Raw genomic sequence first — 13,268 nt, forward strand, 5'->3', positions numbered from 1 at the left:
ATGAAATATTGGGTCAAACAGTCCATGTGCAGTCCAGATAATACACAAAAAATTTCAAGGTGATTCGTCAATTAGTTTACATTTTGGTCAATTTGTTTATAAAAAAAGCCTTTTCTTTGCAATGATGAAGCATGCTTTTCTTCATAAAATAACAATGATACAGCAATTTTGTGGAAACAACATGAAAACAGATAGGTCTGGATCCCGCGTATGAAAAAATGTTGATTAATAACAAGCTGAAAATTTGTTAATAGCTTAAGGGTGTCTAGTCGGGCAAACTTTGATATATGGGAACACTGGGTCAGGGGAAGTTTTAATTGTGGAACAGGTTAAATATTTGGAACGGTCAGACCACGAAAACGGCACATGTATTTTGTAAGACAGAACAGACTTAAACTCTCCGAACAGAGATTAAACTCTCATGCAAAAATCAGACTGCTATTTATCACCAAGTTGGCGTTTTAATGAGTGGAACATGTAGAATATGTCAAATGACAGGAATTATGACAGGTGATAAATAGCAGTCTGATTTTTGCATGAGAGTTTAATCTCTGTTCGGAGAGTTTAAGTCTATTCTGTCGGACAAAATAAATGTGCCGTTTTCGTGGTCTGACCGTTCCAAATTTTTAACCTGTTCTACAATTAAAACAGCCCATGTTCCAGTGTTCCCATATATTAAAGTTTATCCGACTAGACACCCTTAAGCTATTAACAAATTTTCAGCTTGCTATTAATCAACTTTTGTTTTCATACGCGGGATCCAGACCTAAGAATACTTATGTTTTCAAAGTTTTTAAAAAAATAATAAAAAGTCTTTTTATCATTCCGAAAATATTTTAGTAAAATAGAGTCATTTTTGGCTTATAAACAATTTGAATAACTTTGTTAGTATTGACTGCAAACTAAATTAATCGACTTAGGGATGCTAAAGACCTACCGGTTATAACCTAAAACCGGTTTTTTATTTCGAAACAACCGGTTTTACCGGTTGTTTTTTTGTCCAGGTTATAACCGGTTTTTTCTTTTTAAAGTAATTACAGGTGAAAAACCGAATAAGTTACCCGTGGAAAAAAAATTTATTTAGAGAAAAATGAAGAAATTTCTATCTATTTTCGATCTCAATCATATTTATTATAAGTAATATGCGAAGTAATTAACCCACACAACCATAATTCAACTTTTATTTACTAATAGAGAACTGGACGAAAGTGTCACATCAGCTTTTGTGAAACAATTTTGGGAATAGTTATTTTTAGATTTAGATGATAATATATTTACATAAAAAAGTAAGTGATCTGCTTGAAATTGATATTCCAACCATCATCTAAAAATTTGTTTATACTTGAGTACTTGAGACTTGAGACTCTTGTTTGTAAGAAATTTGAATACCGAAAACCGATTAGGAACCTCCATTATGTAATTTTTAAACAATAAATAATTCTTAGGATATAAAAGGTAGGTATTATACGAACGTATTAAAAAATATTACCTACTGAAATTTTTTGATGGCAATAGAGAAGTAAATAATGAATTGGTTTATGGAATTTATTTTTAAGAAAAATATAAGTCATTTGGATATTTTTTTAAATTTGATAAATCCAAGGGACATTTCGGTAGATCGGTAGGATCATCACTTTTGGGAATATCCCAATTATTGACAACGCAATATACGCCAACGCCGTCTACAACGAGCGACGAATCAGAGATTGGGGTACTTTCGCCCATGTTTAGGGTAATTTGAAAGCGCCTGGGAAAATTTTTATAGGTTGAATTGGTTGGGGAATTTTTCGGGAGGAAAATTGAGCAAACTAAAGTGCAATATAAATGTAACATTATAATCTATTGAGTATTTGCTTTTGATTAAAAAAACGAAAACCGGTTTTTGGAAGAACCGGGTTTTTGACCGGTTATAACCGCCAGGTTAAACCGTAAGTAAAAAAAACATAACCGAAAACCGGTTTTTTGTTCAACAACGGCCATCCCTGGACTTTAGGATTTAAAAGGCTGGTACTTTTACATTATTATTGTATTATCGGTTTATAACGTTCTCCGTCTTCCGATACCCGTTCGCCACTCCTCTCCGTCCGCACATTGATCTACTTTCAGACCTCTTTCATCCATGGCTTTGTTTATTCCTGCCTGTCAACTTTTCCTCGGTCTACCTCTTCTTCTTCTACTTTGCGGTTTCTAGTTTTGCACTTGTTTTGTGATTCTGTCTTCATGCATTCTTTGTACGTGACCAAACCATCGTAGTTGTATTTCGTTGATTTCGTCATTTATTGTATGTGTGACCTTCATTATTTCTCGTATCCGTTCATTGGTGACATGTTCTCTTCTTGATCTTCCTGCAGCTCTTCTCCAGAAGTCCATTTCGGTGACATCTAACATTCGTTTTGATTTTTCCTTCATATGCCATACTTCTCAGCTCTATGTTATAATGCTTTTCACTACGGCGTTATAGATCTTTTTCTTGTTTTGGTTGTTTATCTGCTTGTCCCAGAGTACTGAGTTTAGGAGCCTAATTGCTTTCCTGCCCTGAGTATTTCGTTCTTTAATGGCTCCGTCCAGTGTTCCATCATTCGTGATTTTTATACCCAGGTATTTATATTCGTAACATTTACTGACTGTTTCTCCTCCTTCTATAGTCGAGGTAGTGAAGCATTTTGGCTCGCAATTTTTTCGTCCAACATGGATTTACTTGAAATTTTCACAGAAGGTAGGGAATAGTCCAAGAATCATTTTCTATATCATGCCGCTGTACGCTAAAAGCTTGGAGTGGTTGCCACCCTATCTCGGAGACGGGAATTTTTTATTGCATTTTAACCATGTAAATCGATGTAAAAAGTAATTCTAAGAAAAAAATATTTTTTAAATTTTCTTCGTAATACTAATATTTTTCGAGTTATTCGCGCTTGAAAGTAACAGTTTTTCGACGAAAAAATTGCCTTTTTTAGAGGGTTTTTTGAGAATACCTCGAAAAATATGCTTTTAATAAAAAAAAAACTGTAGATATCAAAAATGTATCTTTTAGTAACACAAATTAAATTAAACTTAAATAATCTTTTTTCAAGTATATATACTGTTACACCTTTCAAAAAATAATAATATGAAGCTCCTCTAGCATGAAAATTAAGCGACTTATGATCAAAACAGTCGGTACCTGCTATTCTCTATGAAAAAATCAGTGAAAACAACCCCGTAACTACCCTACTAATTAAAAATTGGTCTTCACCTTTCTGTCATTCCCTTTATATTCGTATTATCAATACACCCAAGAAGTTTGACCTATTTAAAAGGCATAATTTTAGAAAAATTGGAGTTACGAATACTGAAGATACGAAAAAAATTATGGACTACTAAATTTTAGCTTATTATTTAATTAGTAAAATTCCCTTCTGCATAGATTTTCATTACAGTGAACAGTTAGCGAGATACTATAGCTATTTAAAACCTCTATTTTCGAGCAAACACCCCCTTATTCTTTTAAACCCACCCCAATTAAAAACTAAGGGCTCTTACACAATTTAGTTTTCACAGTCTTATAACTCTTTAAAAATCCTACAAAATTATTTTTGAAAAAACTTTTTATCGCCAAAAATGAAGGAGCTATATTTAGAAAACCAATATTTTTTTGAAAAATTGGAATAGTCCACTTATGGATCATTTTCAATGTATGTATAATACCACAGAACCGGTTCGTATACTAGAAGATGATATGACTAAATGACTAAGATGATATGACTATATGACTAAAAACTATTTGTATTTGTATTTGTACATATTTGTAAATTCGTATTTTTGTGTAAATAAATGTTTTTGTAATTCTTTAATTCTACTTTTTTTCCTGTATAGATCTATTAAATTATCTATTTATAAAAATTGTGATGTTATTATTAAGTAAATATTAAATGTATTATTATTATGTAAATATTATGATATTTTATCCTAAAGTATAAAACAATCATTATTTAACCAATCAAAACCAAATTTTACCCATATTAAAATTTACAATGTTTTTATATAATTTTTGTTAACAAGGGGTAGGTTACACCCCTAAAATAATCAATGCCCTTAAGCATGATATAGAATATGAAGTACAGGGTGAGATGATCCTAATCCCAAATTTTTATGAAATGATTCTTTTAGGATAAGTAAATTTTTTATATATAGCTCCAAGAAGGGTGGTTTTAAGGGTTGAAATATTATGATAGTATATCTTAAAGCATAAAACAATCATTATATACCTAATAAAAACCAAATGTTGACAATATTAAAGTTTAAAATGTTGTTTTATAATTTTTAACAATTAGGGGTAGTTTTCAATTTTCACATTTCTATGTTAATATTTGTATTCTCCATTGCCTCCCATAACTTTACCAAAGGTACACTGTCGTATGCCTTTTTCAGATCAATATAATATACGAAATAAATCTCTTGGTTAATCGCTGTTTTCTTTTCCATGACTTGTGCGATTGCAAAAAGGTGATCAATTGTAAATCTTCCGGCTCTAAATCCTGCTTGTTCTTCTGCTTCCATTTCCTTGTATTCGTCTTTTATTCGGTTTTTTAAGATCCTTCCGTATATTTTGCTGATTGTTGGTGTAACGGAAATACCCCTGTAGTTATCACCTTGTTTTCGATGTGTACTTTTACATAAATGTTAAAAAAAATTTACCTTGGTTAATTACGGTCAAAGTTAGCCACTTTTTTTTATTTAATTCACAGCCAGTTTGTTCATAACAATTAAGAAACCTAACTATCGCTATTTTGAAGTTCAAGGTATGTATATAGTTTATATGTAAAAGTTTGAGTAAACTTGAACATAGTGTTTAATATATCGTTAAAAATAACGTGGCTAACTTTGCTCGTAATTAACCTAGGCGAAAGGTTTTTTTTTTGAAAATTCGTGTAAAAATATCAGCTTTTCAAATCCCAACGCAGATTTAGTCAATAAATATGTTAATATGGTTATTCAAATTGTTTATAAGCCAAAAATGATTCTACTTTCGTAAAATGTTTTCAGAATGGTAAAAATGACTTTTTATTGATTTTTTAAATAAGTTGAAAATATAAGTATTCTTCTTTCCTGTGGTTTTCACAGAATTGCTGTATCATTATTATTTTCTGAACAACAACATTGCAAAAAAAGCTCTTTGTGATAAACAAATCGAATGAAATTTAAACTAATTGACAAATCGTCTGGAAATTTTTTGTGCATTATGTGGACTATTTGACTCAACATTTCATGCAATATCAAAGTCTTAAGTTCATTTTTGCAAAAGTTATAGCAATTTTTTATTTTCGAAATTTAGTTTTATTTTGCAATTTCCCAAGTAACAAATAATCGGATCAAAATTCAAAAACTTCCATTTTAAACCTTTGCTTATCTACTAAAAGATGAATAATCTAAATAAGATATTTAACTACCTTATTTTTACCTGTAGCGATTTAAACGAAAGAACTGTCATATTTGACCCTTATTTGTTAATAACTAAAATTCTCGTCCGAACTGTGACGGGCATTGTTGTATTTATAATATAATAGGTATAACTAACTAAGAGAAGAAAGAAAGAAACTTAAAGACGAAATGTTACAAAAAGAAGCAACCGAAGAAGGAAAAGCAGTAGAAAGGAAATAAAAAGAAAAAATATAGCGGTTAAAAAGCAACCCAGAAAAGACAAGATACTATGTAAATCATATGGTAAAAATGTCAGAAAAAGCTGCGCAAGAAAACGACCTGAAAATACAGTACAATATCATCCGAAATTTGACAGGGAAAACACTAAACATTAATAAACAAATCAAAGATAAACAAGGAAATATAATTACATCAGAACATAAAATAATACAAAGATGAAAAGAACACTGCGAGGAAATATACTCCAAATATCAGATATAAACGAAGATAATGTAATACAGGAAATAAACATTAGAACAGTTGAAATTACGAAAGAAGAAATACAAAACACACTGAATCAACTAAAAAATGGCAAAGCCACTGAAAGCTACAACCTACCGATAGATTTAATAAAGGCGGACGCAAACGAATCAGTAGAAATATTACACAAACTCTTTAACAAGATATGGGCCGACCAGGAGCTCCCACAGAAATGGAACGAGGGTGTAACCATTAAGATACCAAAAAAGGGCGATTTAAATAAATGCTAGAATTGGCGAGCAATAACACTGCTAAGTGCCACATTCAAAATAATGTCAAATATCATATTGAATAGACTGAAGCCAGAACTAGACAAGAAACTAAGACTAAGAAACAACCAAGAAGGTTTTCGCGCAAAACGCTCCACTATCGATCACATTTGTACTCTATCTGTACCTCTGTATCTTGTACCTGTACCGCTGTATCTCTTGTACTCTATAATTATCTTGGAACAAGCTAGTGAATGGCAAAAAAATATAAACATGTTTACTTTAACTTTGACTTTGAAAAGGGCTTCGATAGTATAAACAGAGAACAAATGTGGAAGATTCTAAAACTATATGGACTACCGATAAAATACATCAACTTAATCAGACTATTTTACAAGAAATATAGAGCCAGACTAGAACATGCGGGAAAAATGGTAGTATGTAGATAATATAGCTATACAAAGCGGAGTTAAACAAGGATTATTTCTAATAATAACGGACTGGATCATGCAGAAAGTAAGCGATAATAAAACATGTATTAGATGGAAATTGCATTACTAGTTGGAGGATTTGTAGTTCGCAGATGATATTTGTCCCCTAACCGAACATAGCAGCCATAAGCAAAAATAGATCGACACGCTTGCAAAATACTCCAAGGTAATGGGCCTGAAGATAAAGACAAAAAACAAAACTTAAAAAAACAGTAACCAATAAACTCAAATTAAAATACAAGGAAGACAAATACGGGAGGTAGATAACTTTACATATCTGGGATCAATCATGGAAAAAAGGCGCTAGTAGATCAGATGTAGGAAAAAGGATAGTAAAGGCACAATATGCACTCATTATATAATCATATAATGCATTAAGGAAAATCTGGAACACACGCGATATATCAGAATTAACCAAAATCAAAATCTTTAACAGCTGTTTTAAGACTATATTGTTGTATGGCGCAGAATCTTAGAGACAAGAAGAGACAACTAGCAAAAAATTACAAACCTTTATAAATAAATAGTTGAGGAAAATCCTAAAAATATACTGGCCAGATAAAATAAAAAACATAGATCTACGGAGAAGAACAAAATAAGAGAAAATAACAGTCACGATTAAAAGAAGGAAATGAAAATGAATTATACATACTCTGAGGAAGGATCGAAATAATATAACCAAACAAGCACTCGAATACCAACTAGACGAAAGAAGAAGAAGAAGAGGAAGACCTGATAATAGCTGGAGAAGAACTGTAACAAGAGATCATGAAAGAATTGGCGTTGAGATGGAGAGAAGTCAAACAGAGAGCGAGAAACAGAAAGCAATGGAAAATACTTGTATAGCAAATTTCGAAAGAATAAAACAGAAAAGGATGCGCTGAAGAGAGAGAGAGAGAGAGAGAGAGAGAGAGAGAGAGAGAGAGAGAGAGAGAGAGAGAGAGAGAGAGAGAGAGAGAGAGAGAGAGAGAGAGAGAGAGAGAGATAGAGAGAGAGAGAAACAATACCGATTATTTATCAAAATAAAATTTAATAATAAACCTAACCTATCGAAAGGCTCAGCAAACAATTATTAACTTTAAAAAATAAACATTTGTCAAGGGTATATAGTGGTATTGTTAAGTATTTTACATTATAACTTATTCCATCGAATCTTCCGAGATCCATAATCTTCTTCCATCGAAATAAAATAGAAAATTTAAAAGTTTAGAAAATACATTATCCCTAACTACACCCAAGAAATAAGTTTTTCTAATCTGATTTAAGAGTATAAAAACGAAAACAAACAATTTACAGCAAATCCTTATCGTATATCCGAGCAAAACCACCTAGTTGGCAAAAGTTATAAATAGAATTTGTCTGGGTTCTTCAACTAAATTCTCACATAAACACGACCAAGGTTAAATAAAATATTTTACTTGATACCATAAGTACATTGTTGCCAGTATAACGGAGGCCAAAGCGAGCGCTAACTGTATGAAATAATTCTTGTTAATATACACGCTGTATATTGATCGGAAGTCACGAAGAGTCAAAACTATACAGAAGCCACGAGGGACGCAAATGCAATATATATATATATATATATATGTGCATATTCAAAAAATCGTACGCTTATCTTGCTCCAGTTTTCGATAAACTTTCAAATTAGGGGAACGTTTCTGCAACTTCGATTTCTTTGTTCTTTAGGGTATTGCGTACCCGAAAACAATAGTGTACAAGGGAACTTCGAAAAGTTATTTTTCTAAATCGAGAAAAATACAATTTTTAACCGATTTTATTTAATACCATTTTTCAAAATTTCCGTGCATTTTTCGCCAGAAATCAATTTTTCAACCATGAAATATTTTTTCAAGCAATGCAGTATGAAAGTATAAGTAAAAACGAGAAATTTGAGGATTTGAAATTGTTTCTAAGAGCTCTGAAAGCAAAGTTACAACTATTTTAAGAATAGACTATGCGAAAATTGAAAAATTAGGACAAATAAATTTCTTCATTTTGTCGTCTTTTTTTAAAACCATCATAACTTTTGATTGGAATGAGCAAAAAACTGTCTTAAAAAAGCAAAATGTACGTCATGGGATGTAGATTCGTAATGTTTATCGCAAAAATTTTATTACCGAGTCATTTTTTATCAAATAACAGTAGTAACAGAAATATTATAAAAATTATACCAAATTAACCTTATTTTGCAATTTTTGCGTAGTATATTCTTAAATTGGTTGTAACTTTGCTTTCAGAGCTCCTAAAGACATCCATATGCTCAAATTATGCGTTTTCGCTTGTACTTTCGTACTGCATTACGTGAAATAACTTTGCATGGTTGAAAAATTGAGGTCTGGCGAAAATGCCCGGCAAATTTGAAAAATGAAATTGAAAAAATCGGATTGTATTTTTAGATTTAAAAAAAGAACTTTTCGAATTTTCCTTGTACACTATTATTTTCGGGTTCGCAATACCCTAAAGAACAAAGAAATCGAAGTTCCAGAAGTGTGCCCTAATTTGAAAATTTACCGAAAACTGGAGCAAGATAAGGCTACGATTTTTTGAATATGCACATAAAACTCGAATAAGACTCAACATTAAAAAATATTTTCTCTACTACGGCCGGAAAGTGACTATTTTCGTGCATTGCCGCGAAACAAAAGCAACCATTTTCGGGCCACGTGTACAGAAACAGTATATTACATACCAAGGCCAGTAAAATAAGGAATGTCTCAGATCACATTTAATTGTCGACCGAGGCGCAGCCGAGAGCGCATCTTTTTCTCTTCGCTTCAACCGATATTACATGCGCTCTGAGCCTTTCCTTACTTTTACGCGCTTTTATGGCCTTGTGCTGTAATATACTATTCCGCTTCAACAAAAATATTAAAATCCGAAACGTCGCGGCGTTAAAAGTTAATGTAAGGTAAAATAAGTACAATTTGTTTTACTTCGCATTTTACTAAGACGTTGTAATTCATGTACAACTGAATAATTTAGTTTTTTTTCAATTTAAAATATTAAATGCGAATGTAACCTCACGAGAGGAAGCATACTGTCAATTTATTGATAGCAGTTTTTTAATTACAATAATTAAAATTATTTCAGGTGACATATTCCTTTTTGCGATGTATAATGATTTCGAAACCAATAGATTGATTAAACTTAATCAATTACACCGCAAACTTCAGCTAAAAAATTGCGAGGGAGAAGAATTGTATTTGGTAGGAGCAATATCGTACCGGGGTTTACCGGGCACTAGATGTTCTGATCCTTTACAAAGATGTGGACATTACATTCTATATGCATATCGTCGGGGAAATTCTGGATGGATGATGGTTGATGATTTATTAGCAAACTCAAAAAGTGTCAAAAATACCACCTCTATTGTTCCAAGATTGCTTATGTATGTCAAATGTAAAAAATAAATTTTATAGTTATTTAAAACCTTTAATTAAAAATATATGTATTAGGATGAACGTTATTTCCCAAATTTAAAAATTTGGTCTTCCTAACCCCTACATCGATAGGTTATCTCGAAAAAAATGAGATTCCATCTGTGAAACTCCGTAAAATATGTTATTCACCCTTATGACAACTTTCAATTTTCGATTTTTCGAGATTATTTTTTAGGGGACGTTGCAGTGCACCAAAAAATCTGAAAAAATTCATGAAGGTGCCTCCATTGACTATAAATTACCATGAATTTTTCCAGATTTTTTTATCGTAAAGATTTTTGTATAGAAAAAATATTGGATTTGCAAAATTTATATCGATTAATCAAATGGTTTCGAGATAAAAAAAAACAGAGACGAAAATATTGTTTAAACGAGAATAGACACGAAAAGATGCGAAAAGACTTACTATTTCCGACTTCGCTTTGCGTCGCTTCCCTACTCTTACCGACTATTTCCTTTATCTACTTCTACCGACAATTCCTCAATGTGAATGGTGCCTAACATTTTTGTCCACTATCACTGTAAAAAATAATATTTTATTTAACAACTTTAAAGTACTATACGTTTTTAAAAAAGTCTAAATGAATATAATTGTGGGAAATGCACATTTAACAAAATGGACTGGTTTGTAAGCTTGAAAATGTTAATTAGGTTTTAATGACTATTTTTAAAAATATTTTAAATATTATTTTATAAAACTACTTCCTCGTAAAGGACAAATTCATCATCATATAGTTATAGACTGATACACTGAGAAAAAGTAGTGGTTTTCAGATAAATGAGTTTTAGTTGAGGCAGCTAAATGAGATTTAGCTGTGTCAGCTAAATAAATTTATCTGAACCAACTAAATGAGATTTAGCTGTGTCACCAAAATAATATTACCTAAACCAACTGAAGACGATAAATTTATATGACGCATGACGTAGCTTCAAACATCATTATTGTGTTATTTAAGTATATTCAAGGTTTATAACAAAAATAAAAAATATATTTATCTCAGATAAATATTATTTACCTGTCACAACTAAATCTCATTTAATCAGCTCAGATAAATTTATTCAGTTGACTCAGCTAAATCTCATTTAGCAGTCTCAACTAAATCCGACTTAGCTCAAAACCACCACTTTTTTTCTCAGTACGTATTTCAACATCCGACAATAGCTTCAGGTTCATAAATTTATCAACATACTGATATGATAAATTTATTATTTCAAAATAAGTGATATGAAATCAAATAATAATCTCAAGTTTTAATAGTCTATTACTCGTATATATTCATTTGTATATTTTATAATTTCTTAAGAGAGTACACTGAAAATGTTTTTCTGCTCTCCCACCTAAATTTTTACAGTTGCATAGATTATTCTGTTATAACAATAAGTTGAAATAATGTTTAAAAAATGTAGATATATATAATAAAAAATGAATGCTTAATATAAGTCAACTGAAGTTAGATATAACACCTGAATAGAGAATAGTTATATGCATTCAATTTGATTTATTATTACAAAATCGTTTATCTCCAGCTGCCAAATGAATTTATTAAAATGCTGTTGGGCTGTATTATCTAAACAAGAGTGAGCTTCCATAGCACAACAAATTGGGGGTTTACCAAATTTTAGTTTTCTTGGTTAAATGACATTTTGAGTGTACATTAGTGTGATTGAGTATATAAATAGTCATAAATAAGAATTAAAAAAAAAACTAATACTTCATCGATTTATAAGATTAAGTCCACAGCTGTATTTTGATCCAAGAAAAACGAAGTTTACAGAAACGAAAAATGCAAACGATTTAAGACGGCAAAAATTTAGGATTTTTAATTATTTATTAAAAGTGATCTTCAGATGTAAGGGTAGCAGGGGACGTTTTGGGGTATGTTGCCTATGCAGATCGACAGCAATAAATTCGCAAAACGATATGCAGCGTCGTACAATTTTCTAGCTCTTTTGGTTCGTAAGATATGGCTATCGATGATGTGACATAATATTAAGCTACATCAACCATTGTTTCTCGGTTAGGGGGGGAGCAAAAAATTTGTTTTTTACGGCTAATGACAGCAAAAAATTAGCAATTAAATATCAACCGTCAACTATATCACAACAATCATTTTTCAAGATTTTTCGTTGTTTTTTGGGGGTGTTGTTTAGCTGTAAGGGAAGCAGGGGTGGTTTTGGGGTATGTTGCATATGCAGATCGACAGCAATAAATTAGCAATAAAATATGCCGCGTCGTACGATTTTCTAGCTCTTTAGGTTCGCGAGATATGGCTATCGATGATGTGACATAATATTAAGCTACATCAACCATTGTTTCTCGGTTAGGGGTGGAGCAAAAAATTTTTTTTACGGCTAATGACAGCAAAAAATTAGCAATTAAATATCAACCGTCAACTATATCACAAAAATCATTTTTCAAGATTTTTCGTTGTTTTTTGGGGGTGTTGTTTAGCTGTAAGGGAAGCAGGGGTGGTTTTGGGGTATGTTGCATATGCAGATCGACAGCAATAAATTAGCAAAAAAATATGCCGCGTCGTACGATTTTCTAGCTCTTTAGGTTCGCGAGATATGGCTATCGATGATGTGACATAATATTAAGCTACATCAACCATTGTTTCTCGGTTAGGGGTGGAGCAAAAAATTTGATTTTGTGGTAATAAATTAGCAAAAAATTAGCAAAAAAATATGAAACTATTCCAAATATGGACTTATGAAATGGATGATCTGGCTTAATAGACATCCATAAATCTTCCTGATTGTTCTTCTCTGGATATACTATTATGAATCTGGTGTCCATTGTTAGTTCAATTTTGGATTAAGTGTTCAATTCTTTATTTATTTAGTTACTGATTTTTTTTTATTCACTTTCGATACATTTACTTGTGATATTGTGCGAATTGGCTCACACCTTTCCTGGTTGTTCCGTCCTTGGTTATATCCTTTATAAATCTGATGTCCATGGATAGTTCAATTTTGGTTTGGTGCCCAATTCGACAATTAGCATTATTATGAACTTTAGTGCAATATTTAGGTTTGTTTGGCTTTTAAGCAATATTATGTTAATATTTGGTAGCAGAGAGTAACAGTAACATTTTTGATATGAATTTGAGTAATTTATTTTTCCTTGATCATTAGTTTATGCTTATTGGTAATCTTGCGAATCAACGTGGATTGTTAGACTATTGTAA

The sequence above is a fragment of the Diabrotica virgifera genome, chromosome 9 (genome assembly GCF_917563875.1).
Source record: "Diabrotica virgifera virgifera chromosome 9, PGI_DIABVI_V3a".
In the NCBI taxonomy this organism is placed as follows: Eukaryota; Metazoa; Arthropoda; class Insecta; order Coleoptera; family Chrysomelidae; genus Diabrotica; species Diabrotica virgifera.